The following is a 16,657-nucleotide window of genomic DNA, read 5'->3' on the forward strand; positions in this document are numbered from 1 at the left end:
ACTTCTTTTACACATTTGTATTAAAACTGTTACTTAAAAATTACCATTTATTTTATATTTTAATCACTAACTTTGTTCAGATTTCAATCTTACTCCTCCCACCCGGCACTTCCTTGTTCTTGACAGGGTGACGTATAGAGTGGTACCAACCGCTTTATACGTATGTCTGAAGCGTGCACCCGTGGAGCTCTTTATCTGCGCATGAGTTAAAATCACCCATACAGCACAACATAGTAATCTTTGTTTAATGCTCAATTTACAATTGTGTGCTATAGAGCATGCGCGTTGCGTGAATGCGCATCGTTCTGAATCATGAGATAATGTTCTAACGCATGCGCAGAAGAAGTGCATGACGTTTCTAAAAAGGGGTTGAACTCCAGGGGGGGGGATCAGGATTTGCAATAGTTGCTGTCAAACATTCACAACATGAGGGACAATATGGCGCACGGAGGAAACAGCACGAAAACAAAGAGAAAAGGATATTTATTAACTTTAATTAATAAAAACAGGGAAAAACTATGAATTAAAGTCCCCCTAATTTGAATTGCTTGCCAATATTGAGTTAAAGGATATAGGTGACTTTACATTCACTTTAAAGTGAAACATGGTGGTTTTAGCATTCTTTTCACTTGCCAGTGTGTTTAAAAACTTAAAAACATGTTTTAACTAACTTATATTAGGGGTGCAATAGCGCTATGTTTAGTTTAACACTAGCACAGCACGGTCTTTAATTAGTATTCAATAAAAACTGCACCTGTAAAATAGTGACAATTACCGTAGTAAAATTTGCCAGACTATAGCACTGAGACACAAGTTGTAAACAGTAAACTGCTCATAACAAAATGGTTGGTGTTATGGTATAACCCTTGTATCGAGGGTTAATACCAGATGAAAGATGCCCTTAGTACGGGAATAGCAACACACAAATACAGTTAATTCACTGAACGGGGAAAATACACGAAATCCTTCTCTCCGGGAACAGGCAAAAGAATAATTCAAAGTAGCAATCCCCCCAAACACGAGACCAAGCTCCATCTTGAGGGTAAAACAGGAATCTCATTTATTGAGGGCTACATGCCCAGTATTTAAGCAGGTCTCCCACCTGGTGGACACTCCCCTAGGGGACCAGATGGAAGGCTGGGACAAGTATAGTACATTAGCCATACCCCTCCTCTCTGTCCTGGAGATAATTGGGAAGAAATCCAATTATCTCCATGGATAGAGGACAAACGCCATTTTACAGGATACAATAAAAATACATTACATAAACAAATAAACAATCAAACACAAGGAAACAATGGAATCCTTCCTGGCACCTAGCAGTCTGGACTCTGGAGGTGATTAAACAAGGTGAAAGCGTATCACCTAAACCTAATTACAGTAAACAATAGCTGATGCCAGGAAACCTGTATCAGAAAATACAGTTTCTCAAAACTGAACAAGGAGCGAGTTAACCCCTTTAGTACTGTTGGATCCACACCCTGTACCTATGATGGCCACAGGGTGACTTAAACATAATGCCAGAAACCATAATCCGTAGGGAGGTTGGCAGTTTCATCGGTGTTCGGGAGATTAAAAAAAGAATAAACGAACGGGGAAGTACGGACAGGAAATCATACAAATCCACACAAATTAACCAGGAGAGCCACATAGTTCCAGGACAGAGGGGTCTGTCACACGGCTCCCTCCTTGTGGGACACTCCAGCAGACCCGGCTTGAACCTTTGGTGGGTCAACTTGGGGATGACCGGACTAGGAGGTGGTAGGAATGTCAATTTGCCGGGACAATCCATCTGCATTCCCGTTCTGCTTACCGGGCCGGTAGCTGGTGGTGACGTTATAGGGTTGGAGGGCTAAACTCCACAGCAGCAATCTACCATTGTCTCCTGAGACCCGGTTAAGCCAGACTAAGGGATTGTGGTCCGTTATGAGAGAGAATTCCTGTCCGTATAAATAAGGGCTCAACTTCTTCAGTGCCCAGACCAGGGCTAAACATTCCTTCTCCACTGCCACATAACTTTCTTCTCTAGGGTAACAACTTTCTGCTTAAGTATGCGTCAGGGTGCTCTCCTCCATCCTCCCCGACTTGGCTCAGCACAGCCCCCAGTCCATACATGGAAGCATCTGTATGAACGAGAAAATATTTGTTAGGGACTGGGGCAGCCAAGACAGGCGCATTCACAAGAGCCTGCTTCAGTGCCTGAAACGCGGCTTCACAAGCGGGAGACCACAGGACCTGCTTAGGGAGGTTCTTCTTAGTCAGGTCAGTCAGGGGCTTGGCGATAGTACTGTAGTCTGGGACAAAACGTTGGTAGTACCCTGCCATCCCCAAGAAGGCTAGCACTTGGGTCTTAGTGATAGGTGTGGGCCAATTAGCCACAGCCTCTACCTTGACTGGCTCCGGTCTCTGGCTCCCACACCCCACTCTGTGACCGAAGTACTGTACTTCAGCCATACCTAGATGGCACTTGTCTGGTTTCAAGGTCAGGCCAGCGGCCCGAATCTTGTCCAGGACCACCCCTACATGGACTAGGTGTTCCTCCCAGGACTCACTGTAGACCGCAATGTCGTCAAGGTATGCACAAGCAAATTCCTGGAAGCCATCGAGGAGTCTATCCACCATACGCTGGAAGGTAGCCGGAGCATTCTTCATCCCAAAGGGAAAGACCTTAAACTGGTACAGGCCAAATGGGGTGACAAATGTCGACTTGGGGATAACATCCTCGGCCAGGGGAATCTGCCAGTAGCCCTTACACAGGTCTATGGTGGTCAGATAGCGTCCCCTAGCAACACAGTCTAGTACTTCGTCTACCCGCGGCATCAGGTAAGCGTCAGTGGTGGTCCTTTCGTTGAGCAGCCTGTAGTCCACACAGAACCGGGTGGTCCCATCCAGTGACGTGCGGTGAGGTCAGAGTCTGGTGAGGCACTGGCTTAGATGCGCAGGAGAAACACATATGAACCCAATAGAGGAAGCTTAAATTAAACTAAAGCATTGTTTCTTTACTGCGGTCCTCAAGTACCCCCAACAAGACAGGTTTTCATTATAGCTGAACCAGTGCACAAGTGAAATAATCAGCTGATAGGTAAGAGCAAGTTAGTAACCATAATGTTACTTATCAGCTGATTTCTTCACCTGTGCACAGGTTCAGCTATGATGAAAACCTGGCCTGTTGGGGGTACAATAATAGTTTAACATACATGAGTAAATACAAAAGGCTTTAAAAGGGCACACCCTTGGTGCATAATTTTATAGTCAGTAGCTTGCTAAACATCTGGACCACTCCAAAAAAAATATTTTTAAGGAAAATAAATTTTGGATATTCCCTATTTTGTCTAAAATCACTATCTCACACATGGAAAACAAAATTAAAGATGATAATACAATTGCTGTAATGAAAGTTTCAATAGAAAATGTAAAACCTAAAATGGCTTAGCTCACAAAAGATGCTCTAGTCTGAACTTTTCTTTTTAAATAGTATTATTGTTTATTCTATAATTACAGCACAAGAAATGTATTTTAGTATCTTGCCCATAAGCATCTGATTAATATATGAACACAGTTTATGTTAAAATCACAAAAATGTAACCTATGTCTTTGAAGAGAGATAATCAGACCTTAAGAAACCAGGTAGGTGTCATATGTGATTATGATATACTGTTTCATAGCAAGCCACTATCCTGACACCCAGAGACAAGCAGACAGTATATGTATTAAACATTATTAAAAAATGTATTCTGTTTGTCTCTGGGTGTCAGGATAGTGGCTTGCTATGGCTGGCTACTTTAGTGTCAGACAGTGTATGTATTAAACATTATTAAAAAGTGTATTCTGTTTGTCGCTGGGTGTCAGGATAGTGGCTTGCTATGGCTGGCTACTTTAGTGTCAGACAGTGTATGTATTAAACATTATTAAAAAGTGTATTCTGACACTAAAGTAGCCAGTCATCATAGCAAGCCACTAGCCACTATCCTGATTCCTGACACCCAGAGATAAACACAATACACTTTTATATATATATATATATATATATATTTATTTATTTATTTATAGATACCGACAGTGCAAATAAACATTCAGAATAATTCAAGAAACAAAAACAGAGAAAAAAAAAGAAACAAAACAGGCACCACGCAGGGTGACAACATTAATATCTCCATAAATACAGGAATTCATAATACAGTGGTCATAAACTGTCTTAAAAACCCACGACTCTGAGATTAAGAGTCTCATTAAAAGGAACTCATCTGAGCCCCCATTATAAATCTCTATGACCGGATATCCAATCTGCCGGAAAATCACCCAGCACCACAAGGTAAAAGAAACACTCAGAACCTAAAAAAGGATATAAAATACTCTTCTGTTCAACTTCTGAGTATGTCTTAATGATAGGTAGCCATCCCAACAAAAACTTTCTAATTTCCCTTTCACTTGCTTCTCCCAAGTGAAAAGATTCAAAGATTATTTGCAATTGAATTTCTTTAATGAAAGCTGAAAACCCAGTAGCTCTTCTTGCTTTCCAATTTTTAATATCATTTGTTTAATAAGTAAAATAATTGTAGTCAGAGATTTTTTCTGCAATAAGGATCCTGAGTTGGAACCTTCTAGAAAAAAGATGTTTTCTGGTTCAAAGCACACATTTACCTTATACAGTCCCTTAATCCAGAAAGCCACCTTTTTCCAAAACTGACTAATTTTAGGACATAACCAAAACATATGCAAAATGTCTGCATTCGTAAATCTGCAGCGAGGGCAAAAGAAGCTTTGGCAAGGATACATCTTCAACATTTTCAAGGGTGTACAATAAAAATTGTTAATAAGTTTCATATGTCCCTCTTTCCAGCTTATTGGGATTCAACATTTATTTATGGCTTTGCAACTAAATTTAATTTTTTCCTGGTCAACGTTTGGAAGCAAAGAATCGCTTTGTTTGGCCAACATAATACTATATAGTAATGAAATTGAGGGGGCTTTAACTCTAACAGTGACAATACGAGACCTCATATCAGACCATGCAGCAATCCCATCCCCATTCCACTTTTTAGTCCTAATAAAGTGTTGAACTTGTAGAAATGCAAAGAAATTATTGCTGGGTAGCTCAAACTGTTGCCTTAAGTTTTCAAAGGTAGTTATATGACCTGTTTCCGTTAAAAATTGGGATACCTCTTTAAGGCCTTTACAGGCCCATGATCTAAAGACTTCCTGGTTATTCCCAGGAGGAAAATCTGGATTGCCTATCAAAGGTAGATATTCCGAGAAGACATGATCTATATCTGTTAAAGTACACAATTTCTGCCATGCAGAGATTATATTCTTAAAAGAAATTAAATTATGTATATTGCTTGGCATGTCTTTAGGAGCAATATGCAACAGGGCTTTAACAGAGAATGAGGAGACAAAGAACTTTTCCAGTTCTTCTGTGGTAAACCAATTCGTATCCGCCAACCAATCTAACGCGATTTTACTTAGCGCAGCAAGATTATAGAGTCTAATATTAGGCAATGCTAAACCACCCGATTCGCGAGGTAGCATTAATTTTTCCAATGCGATGCACGTTTTTTTCATCCCATGCCAAATAAATTGTGAAAAACTGGAATTTAATCTCCGAAGATCTGCATTACTTAAAATTAATGGAAGATTCTGTAGCGGAAAGAGCAGACGCGGAAAAATAATCATCTTAATGAGATTAACCTTAGCCGATATTGACAAAGGAAATGCTGCCCGAAGTTTCAAATCCGCATAAATTTTCTGTAGCAAGGGGTGGAAGTTTAAATCGTACCACTTTGCCGGATTCCTATGTAAATAAATCCCCAAGTATCTAAGAAAATCCACCTCCTTGAATCCGAAATTAGCTTTATTATAAGTTGTTTTATGAAGCCACAGCAATTCCCTTTTACTCTGATTTACTTTATAGCCTGCAAACGAACTAAAGAAATTTAAAGATTCTATCACAGTTGGGATAGCTTTAGGCGTATTGTATAGACAAACTAAAAGATCGTCTGCATACAGTAAAGTTTTGAGGGCTACTTGGCCCACAGTAATTCCCTCTAATATATCTCTTAACCAGATCGCAAGGGGTTCCATTGCAAGATTAAAAAGAAGAGGTGAGAGGGGACAGCCTTGTCGGGTACCTTTTTTTTTAATCTTATCCCAGGTGATAATACATTGTTAATCAACAGGTAGGAAATCGGGTTAAAATATAAATTTCATACAAAATGCAGAAACTGATTGTTAAATCCAAATTTTTCCAGTGTTTGGAAAAGATATTGCCATTCGATCGAGTCGAATGCCTTAACTGCGTCGAGAGTTAACAATGCAATGTCATGTTTAAATTGTTTGCCACTACCCTTGTTTAAACTCCATATATAATCTATCAAGGTAACAATTTTCCGCATATTTTTCGAAACATTTCTAGAGACCATAAACCCAGATTGGTCAGGGTGAATGATTTTATCTAAACATAGCATAAATCTAGAAGAGATAATAGTAGTAACTTGTAGTCTATGTTGAGAACCGATATGGGTCTTTAGGAGGCCAGGTCTTCTACATCTTTGTCTTTCTTAGGAATTAAAGAAATATTGGCTGCCGCGAAAAATTCTGAAAATGGGGTACTATCCGTGAAATAATTATTAAACAATTTTAAAAGGGTAGGTTTAATTTCCTCTATCAATATTTTATAATACTCTGACGGGAGACCATCTGGGCCAGCAGCTTTATTTAGCTTAGTTTTTTTCTATAGCGTCCCCTATCTCTTCAGCAGAGATCGGTGCATTAAGTTTTTCTAACAGATCTTCTGACACTCTGGGAAGTTTTATTTGTGACCAAAATGTTTCTTGATTCTGCATATTATAACTAGAGTTTGTATAAAGATCTTTATAGTAAGAGTGGAGAATCCTCCTAATATCAGGTTGTTCGGTATTTCTCTTATTTTTATCTCTAATAGCTAAAATAAGATTTATTTTTTTCCTGAACTTAACTAATTTAGCAAGATACTTAGCCGAGCATCCGTAATATCCTTTAAATCGTAAATTTAATTTAGCATCTTCTTCTAAAGATTCCTGTTTAAGAAATATGTCCCTTTCCTGTCTAGCTCGAGAATACCTCTCCCAGTGTAGGCGAGTTGGATCACTATATAGTCTCCTGTAGCTATTTCTGACTTGGTTGGTAAGTTGAACTTTTCTCATATGATCTTTTTTCTTCTTTTTACACATATAAGCCTTTATTTCTCCTCTTAAATAAGCTTTTGAGGCTTCCCAAAAAGTTTCAATTTTGTGAAAGTATAATATATTATGAGTACAGTAGTCTTTCCATTTTTGCTTTAACCATAACGTGAATCTAGTATTTTTATACATATAATGAGGAAAAAAAATGTATAATTAGTCACAGACTGCATCACACAGGGGTGGAATGCTAGTGACACTACTGCATGATCTGATATGACTATGTCTCCAATTTTTGCATCTATTTTTTGCAAAGACAAAACTTCAGAGACTAGAAGGAAATCAATCCTTGAAAACGTCCTGAATGTTTTGGATTCGCAGGTAAAAATACGCTGATCAGGATTTTGAAGTCTCCATATATCCACTATTTTAAGATGATGACAAAACTTTTTCATGTATTTAGCTTGTTTGTTATATAAGGTTAAATTCTTTTTTGAAAATCTGTCTAATTCTGGACAAAGTGAAAGGTTAAAATCACCACCAATAATCAAATTATCAGATAAAAAGGGAAATAGTTTAATTTTTCATTTTTCCCAGAATATCTTAGAAAAAACATTCGGAGCGTATATATTATAACATAAAACAAATTTCAAACTATTGATTTGTAGTTGTAAAATAATATATCTAGCCTCCGGGTCCAAATCCGTCTGTAATAGTTGATATGTTAAGTTTTTATTAAGAAGGATGGCTACCCCCAATTTCCTACTGCTACAAGGAGTAGCTATTACTTCCCCTACCCATCTGGTTCTGAGTTTCGGTATCTCTAGATCTTTTAGATATGTTTCTTGTATAAAAACTATGCTTGGTTCATAACACCCTAGATTTTTGATTATAAGTTTCCGCTTCAATGGATTAGTAATTCTTCCTACGTTCCAAGAGAGAACTTTAATACTCTCTATTGTATCAGTCATAATTGCAACTAATGTAAAAAAATAGTAAATTTTTAAAGAAATCCATGCAAAAAACTTTCGCCTTTCCCATCTAATTCCCCTTACTTGTATCCTAAAAAAAACAAAACCACTTTTGCTCTTCTCCCATATATACTCATAAAAGCAGTCCAGAAAGAGGAAAGTATAGCTAAATGACACTATAAAGTCATATCTTTTGGATACCAAAAAAAGAAAATTACCCAATTATCTACCCTTAATGGGGCCGGCGGGGCGAGGAAAAAGGGGGCCAGAGGCGGGGGGAACGGAAGAGAAGAGGAGAAAAAAGAAAAAAAAAAAGGAAAAAAAAAAACAGAAAAAAGAGGGAGACCTCTCTAACATAACAGGCAATTGGAACCTTTTCAAACATGCTTGAGGAAAAAAAATCTTTTGACCTTCCAACACTTTAATTATCCTCTATCCTACTCTAGACTCAATGAATTCTTTGGCTTTAAAAGCATCTGTAAATACAAGATTATTGCCATTATCATCTACAATAATCTTTGCCGGGTATAACATACGTGCTTTAATTCCCTTGTTTATCATCATGGTACATAAAGGAGACATAATCTTTCTTTTCTGAACAGTCTCATTAGAGAAGTCTTGAAATAAAAGATTTTTTTTGTCACCTATAGTAAAAGTTTCGAACTTCCTATATAATCTCAACATTTCTACTTTATCCTGGAATCTTAAAAGCTTGAATATACATAGCCTGTTTCTAGTTGTACCGTTCTCAAAGTGTCTTTTGGGTCCTAATCTGTGTGCCCTTTCGATAGCTAAGGGGAGGGCTTGTGGAGGGAAGCCTAAGGCCTGTGATAGTGTTAAAGAGGTGAACTCCATCAAGTTTTCAAACTCCGGAGTTTCGGGAATACCCAAAATCCTAATGTTGTTGCGCCTGGAGTGATCTTCTTGATCCTCCAGACGCGCCTCCATATTTTGGATTTTTGAGAGTTGTTTTGCTAACAAGTTTTCTTGTTTATTAACTACATCTTCCAATTTGGATATCCTATCTTCCGCTTCAGCTATCCTAGTAGCAAATTGTTTCACTTCAAGATTAAGCGAAGTGAGTTCTGTTGCTATACCACTTAGTTCTTTTTTGATTATTTCAAACTGGGGGGTAAAATAATTGCTATGCTGGACTATTAAAGTCTGGTTATCTGTGGATACTGATAGTATATCACTAGAGTCTAAACTCGAATCTGCCCCCTTATTATTCCTTTTTTCTCTTGGTTTAACAGGCATTTTTAAAATGGGTTGTTTGCCCTCTGTGAGGTATTTTTCCATGTAAAATTATCAGAAGTGACATAAAAAACAATTACAGTCTAACATGTGCTCTGCAACCTGTGAATAAAAAACAGCAGAAACAAAATTGCAATACAAACAAGAAACCTAGGTTAATAATATACTGATGTGAATGTGTATAGGACTGTGAGATTAGAGTAACTTCCTGATTAGCAGTCAGGAAAATGCATATAAAAATATAGGAGTGTGTAACCTTATGTGAAACACTTTTTTTTTCCTTTTTTTCCTTCCCCTTTTTTTCTTTTTTCTTTTTTTTTTTTAAACCTTAGAAATGCTTAAAGTGAAACCCTGATTAGTTGTACAGGGACATACATATTTTAGAAGCAACAAACTGCACGGACCTATCAAAAAACCTAAGTGAAAAAATACCCAAAATACAAAACACAAAAGAAAAGCAAAAAAGAGCCTGTAATAATTTGCAACTAAGTTGGGGTAACAGACTCAGTTTAACTGGTAGGTTCTGTAAAAGTGTAACCACAGAGGAATACCCTTAATTATAGTTAGCTAAATGGTAATAATCTTTCTGTTGCCTTTGTTTGATAAAAGGCCTAGCACACTGATATAAGCTTAAGGTAATAAAATAATAAAGTTGTACTCAAAGCAGATATGTGAATCTTCCTAAGAACAACTCTCTTAGGAAATAGAGAGCTGAAAGACTAAACAGGTAACAAAAAGTCCTTCTTAAGAGTTCCAAACCGTTAAAAATCCTTATGACTCAAGGGTCAGGACTATCATAAGTCTTCCAACGAAAAAAACGCTCTCTTAGTTGTTACGACACTTGAATATCACAAATCACAAATATATACTGAGGTTTCCCCTTCCTCCTTCAAAAGAAATTTTTTTCCATTTTTTTAGAGCTTGCCAAAGTTATTACTTAATTTTACCATTGCCCTCTATGAAAGTGAAGCGTCCCAGGGAAAAATAGCTTAAAAACAAGACAGCGGTTCACCAATATGTTCCACAGCACCCACTGGATAAAAAGATTCACTAACCCGTGCTGCTGGGCCCTCGGCTCCTTACTAGATATTAATGGTAGTTACAACTGCTAGTGTTACCGTATTCTAAGGTTGTGTGCGGTCCCTTTTCGAGTTGCAGGCGATCAGCCGCCTTAGGAGTTCCGTTGTCTGGTAGCCTCTTGCTACTTGACAGCCATCACCATGTGGCTCACAAATGCGCTCCCGGAAACACTCCAGCCGAGAAGGAGTGACGCCCCCGGATCCCTCCGCGTCAGCCTCCAGGCTCACCAGTAGTCACGGACCACTTCGCCCAACCAGGGGGCACAGGACCTTTATTCTTCTCACCGGTGTAAGGCTGACAAACTTCCACAGGATGGTGTATGTATCACCGGCACCAACCCAGTTTCCACTCCAATGTGGGCTGTGAGATCCCTGGGTCTTATTTTCAGCAGACGGGTAGGAGCGTATTCGCTCAGTACAGCTTCCGACGAGCTCTGCGACCTCTTCCGCAGAGTGGTAGCCCACACAAGCCGATGTGGGAACGGCCAAGGGCTGACTCGTGTTTGGGGGAATTGATGACTCTCGTCTCTCAGTCGCTGCTGTTGGTAGCACAGCTAGTGGGAGCTCCTCCTCCTCCACCGGAAACTATCTTTCGGAGTCACACAATACACTTTTTAATACACACACTGTCTGACACTAAAGCAAAAGAGTTAAAAGGGGCTGTATCCAGCTGTACACTGCAGGAGCACACAAAAAAGAATCAGTTAATAAACAGAGCTTATTTATTGCTGACCCCTGCCCTTAGTCAGTGCCCTGAGCCCTCTTACCTCCATTTGATTTGTATTTTCTACTGTAGCTGCACTATAGCTGCACACAGTGAGCTGCCCCCTGAATTGAACGGATGACAGCACAGAACCACGGGCTGGGAGAAGGGGGGAGAGAAGTCAGTGAGGGGGGCAGCAGCAGCACAGGGAGGGTAAGTGCTAGCAAGGCTCAGATTTCAGCTAAAGACTAGTGCTACCGTACAGTACAGCATGCTGCTTACTTTCCATCTGTATGTTCGGAATACTTTCTCTCTCCCCTTGTCATAGAAACACAGATCTGCAATTAAAGGTAAAGAATAAAAAAAGAAACTGCTTGTTGAACTGTTTACTGCGGCTGTCAGCAATATAATGAGGGCTGGAGCACTGTAATCAGTTCAACAAGCAGTTTCTTTTTTTTATTTACCTTTAATTGCAGATCTGTGTTTCTAGGACAAGGGGAGAGAGAAAGTATTCAGAACAGACAGATGAAAAGTAAGCAGCATGCTGTGCTGTATGATAGAACTAGTCTTTCCCTGAAATCTGAGCCTTGCTAGCACTTAACCTCCCTGTGCTGCTGCTGCCCCCCTCACTGACTGTTCTCTCCCCCTTCTCCCCGGGCCAGGTGAGACAAATGCCTCTCACTGCAGTCAGTGCACAATAAAGACTGAGGTCTTCCTTTGGGCTGCTCGTGGAAGCCACAAGCAGATTGCTGCACCGCTCTCTCACAATGGTGATTCTGTGATCTCAACTGGTGTTTGAGTAACATTATGTGCACTGTTTTTTGCTGATAGACATCACTTGTTGCGTGAGACAGACATTCTATTGAATCTATTGTGCAGTGTCACTATATGTCCGCTCACGCAACAAGTGATATCTATCAGCAAAAAAGAGTGCACATAAGGCTACTCAACCACCACCTGAGAGATCACAGAATCACCATTGTGAGAGATTCTGACACATTGTGACCGGCAAAAACAGGACACAGTCCACTCACTGACCTGACTTGACTGAGGACTCGAGACTTAGCAGCAGCTCCATCCGCTTCACTTTCCCGCGTCCAAGCCCGGCACGCCTCCCCAGCAGCTCTGATAGCTGATTGGCTGTGCGGATTAGCTCCATCATGGAGGCGGTTATAAGAACCGCCTCTATTGGAGCATGGTATGGGTGCTGCAAGACACCACTAGGTTGCGCTAGCTCTTAGTGAGCTAAGAACATTATCAAGCATCCATGTTACGCAATCAATGGTGGGCAGCTGAACCGCTCACTGCCTCTTAATTGCGCAACATGGGTGATGATATTGGGATCACATCTGGTGGCGCTGACGGAGGGAAAGGGGGGTGGGGGCATGTATCTAGGGGGCATGGTCAAAAAAGTAAAGCCAAAAAACCCTCAACTATTATTATTTTTTTTAAATTAATCATTAAAACTTTTTTTCTTCTGGCTGCACATCACTGGTCCCATCTTTCTTAGGTACCAGGTCTACAGACGAAGCCCAAGGGCTATTGGAGTGTTCAATGACTCCCAGCCGAGCCATCTCCTGTATCTACTTCCACATTCCTTCTCGGACTGCTTCGGGGATACGGTAGGGGGGCTGTTGCAGGGGATTCTGTCCAGGGGTCTCTACCTTATGTACAGCTAGGGTAGTGTAGCCGGGCTCTTGGGAGAACGTTGCCTGCTTCTCCCACAGAAGCTGTCTTGCCTGTACCTTCTCTGTAGGGCTTAACCGGTCCCCTAGCTGCACAAGACTAGTGAGGTCAGTCTGGGGGTCCTTCTCTAGTAAGTCGAGCAGGGGTAAATTCTCTGGGTCATCTGCAGTAGGGGCACACACTGCAGCGACATCCTCTGGCCTCTCCTGATACTCCTTCAGCATGTTCACATGAAAGGATTGCTGGATCCTTTCATCTGCACAGCTGGCTATAATATAGGTAGTATCACATACCTTAGCTAACACCTTATACGGGCCCTGCCAAGAGGTTTGCATCTTGTTTGTCCTCAAAGGCTTGAGCACCAAAACTTTCTGTCCAACCTGGAAGACCCGCTGCCGGGCACCCCGATCATACCACCTCTTCTGTCTCCCCTGGGCCACCTGGAGATTCTCCCTTACCATCAGGGACAGTTTCTCCATGCGGTCCCGGAGTTCCAGGACATATGGTACTATGGGGGTCCCCTCCTGCTCTATCTCTCCCTCCCAGTGTCCTCTAATGAGATCCAGGGGTCCGCGGACCCTTCTCCCATTGTCATGGTTTCTCTCCATTGCTGCCTGTCCCTTTAAGCCTGCTTCATAAATTCCCATGAACCTCTATGCTCCTTGCCAATTAATGAAGATTTACTGAAGCATACATTTCATGCAACATTGCTTTCTGCTAAAGACTCTTACTGGCTTACTGATTTCTCAGTTTAATTCGAGGTGTTTATTGTCTTTTCTACTCTGATCAATTTCAAGAGAGGAGTTTTCAAGCAGTGTGCTGCTATCTTTTCTCTGTACTTTCGTGTAATACTTATTTTGAATAAACTTCATATTAAGCTGAAATCTACAAAGCACTTCACTGAGCTCCAAAGTTATCATCAAGTTATTACCAAGTGTGTAGTAATCCTTTTCCGAGCCTTGACGTTTTTTTATCATCTCTCAATCATTCCGGATAAAAACGCTGCAACACAGCTCAGCTCAGCCTGTCAGAAAATCCGCTGTGCGGATTGGAGGAGCCATGCTCACACACACACACCAGTTTGCCAGCATATCCGATTACCGGATTGGAGGAGCCACACAAACAGGTCAGCCTTTCTACTCATACTGCTATCGGATTGGTGCTTTGTCACAAGCCTCCATTGCAGCACACGCTGAATTGATTTATTTGTTTGTTTAACGCTGAACACTCTGCTAAGTACATTTATAGTGAAAGAAATTATCAGACAGTCCACAACTTGAACTTAACATTAAGAACTGTTTATTTACGAATATTATATCAAGTATTGACTATTATTTCCAATCAACTGCTGTAGTCATTACAATATTGGATATTCAAACTTCCTTCTCCTGTAACCAATTTAACAGGAGATCAAATCTCATTGTTTTCTTTATTTCTATTCTCAATCTGCAGTTGTGATCCAAAACCATTCTCTTACTGTGACACCCATAGAGTAACTCAAAGGGAGAGAACCCAGTAGATTCCTTGGGCACCTCTCTGTACGCAAATAACAGATGAGGCAGGAATCGCTCCCAGTCTCTGCAAGTGTCAGTAAAGGTCCTCAGCATCTGCTTGAGGGTGCCATTAAAGCACTCGCAGAGACCGTTAGTCTGTGGGTGATAAGGCGAACTGAGCAGCGGTTTGATGCTGCACACCTTCCACAGCTGGTGGGTGAGCACAGCGGTAAACTGGGTCCCCTGATTGGAGAGAATCTCCTTAGGGAACCCGACCCTAGTAAAAACCTTAACCAGGGCATCAGCTACTGTCTCTGCCTCTATATTAGACAGTGCTACTGCCTCTGGGTAACAAGTGGCATAGTCCACCATGGTGAGAATATACTTCTTACCTGATGGACTAGCTCTGGCCAGTGGACCCACAATGTCAATGGCTATGCGGGAAAAGGGTTCCCCAATGATAGGCATAGACATAAGCCTAGTTTTTGGGTGATCCCCCCGCTTACCCACCCGTTGACAGGTGTCACAGGTACTACAATATACCCGAACATCTCGGTTAAAATTGGGCCAGAAGAAATTTTGGGTGATCCTATGAGCTGTGCAGCAGGACCCTAGATGTCCAGCTAATGGTACATCATGCCCAATCCACAGAATCTCTTGCCGGTATTTTGCAGGCACCACCAGCTGCTGATTCTGCAGAGGGGCAGTACTTTTCTGGGAAGGTTTAGGGATTCTATATAGCCTATCCCCCACCCACTCATAACGTTCCCCATCTACCCCCTCTTCTCCAGCATCTGCCCTAGCCCTATACTTCTGAAGGGTCGGATCCTCCCGGGTTTCCCTCCCGTACGTCTCTGGGGTATCCCAGCCTAAGGGGGCCTGATCTAGGGTACAAGTCGGCGTAGAGAGTCTTACCTGGGTCTCAGCAGCAGGTGGGTCAGTCTCGGCGGCACGAGTCTGGGCACGGGTAGTCACGGGGTTAACATCAGCGGGACCCATCGGAGCATAGGCAGAAACAAGGGGGGCCAAGTCATTTCCAAGGAGAACATCAGCTGGTAAATACTTCATGACCCCCACATTCACATGTCTAGCGCCCCCTCCCCAATCCAAATGTACCCGAGCAACAGGTAGGCGGAACACAGCGCCCCCTGCTACCCTCACAGCCACAGTGTCTCCAGTGCGCTGGTTCTCGGACACAGAGTTCTTTTGGAGCAAGGTCATTGTAGCACCAGTATCTCATAGACCACTGACCTCCTTCCCATTCACTTTAACCAGTTGCCGGTGCTGTTGTTGGTTATCCCGGTGGGCAGCTTGCACAGGGTCTGCTTCATGTAGGATGCCCCAGCATTCTCCCTCCTCTACGCAGTGGGCAGCAGACTGAGGGTTACGTGGGTTTCCGCCGGCGGGTCTCCTCCAGGACTGTGCTTGGTTCTCTGTGTTTAGTGGAGACTCTGGTCTTTTGTGCCCTAGTTGCTTACATCCGAAGCACCGAATGGGCTGCGAGTAGTCCCGTGAGTTGAACCGGGCTGGCTGAGGATAGTTTGTGGCTGAAAGTGGTGCTGTAGAGCGGTGCGCCGGGGGTTGGTAACCGGTAGCTGCTAGGGTAACTGTGGGTTGGTACTCCACTCTGGAAGGGGTCTTAGTGGCAGCAGTGTCCAGTTTGCGGGCATCCGTATACTCATCTGCCAGGCAAGCAGCTTCATGCAGTGTGGAGGGTTTACGGTCCCGAACCCACTCTCTAACTCCTGCGGATAACTTGTCGAAGCAATGTTCCAACAGGAATAGCTGCAGCACCTCTTCCCCGGATACGGCTTGGCACCCCGCCATCCAGTGAGCTGCTGTGCGGTGCACCCTACATGCCCACTCAACGTAGAAATCTCCAGCTAGTTTAACAGTGTCTCTGAACCGCCTCCTGTATGCCTCCGGTGTAACCGCATACCTGGAGAGCAGAGCCTCTTTTACAGCGTTATAATCCCTGACTTCCTCATCCGGAATGGCCCAAAAAGCCTCGCTGGCCCGGCTGGATAATTTTCCGAATAATATCGAGACCCAGTCCTCTGCGGGTACCTTGTGTAGTGCACATTGCCTCTCAAAATCCGCAAGGTACCCATCAATCTCTCCTTCTGTTTCAATGAAGTTTTTAAAAGCTGCAAAATGTACTTTCCTCTTTTCCACTGGGGTTGCTGTGACTTGGGCTGCTGCAGCGCCGCTTTGGTAAAGTAGGTTGGCCTCCACAGCGGCTATGACCCGGTCGATAATTTCTGTAGTCGGGTTGGGGCCATAATGTGCCAGTCTTATTTTAACCGCCCAGTCA

Source organism: Bombina bombina, chromosome 1 (assembly GCF_027579735.1).
Source record: "Bombina bombina isolate aBomBom1 chromosome 1, aBomBom1.pri, whole genome shotgun sequence".
Taxonomy (NCBI): Eukaryota; Metazoa; Chordata; class Amphibia; order Anura; family Bombinatoridae; genus Bombina; species Bombina bombina.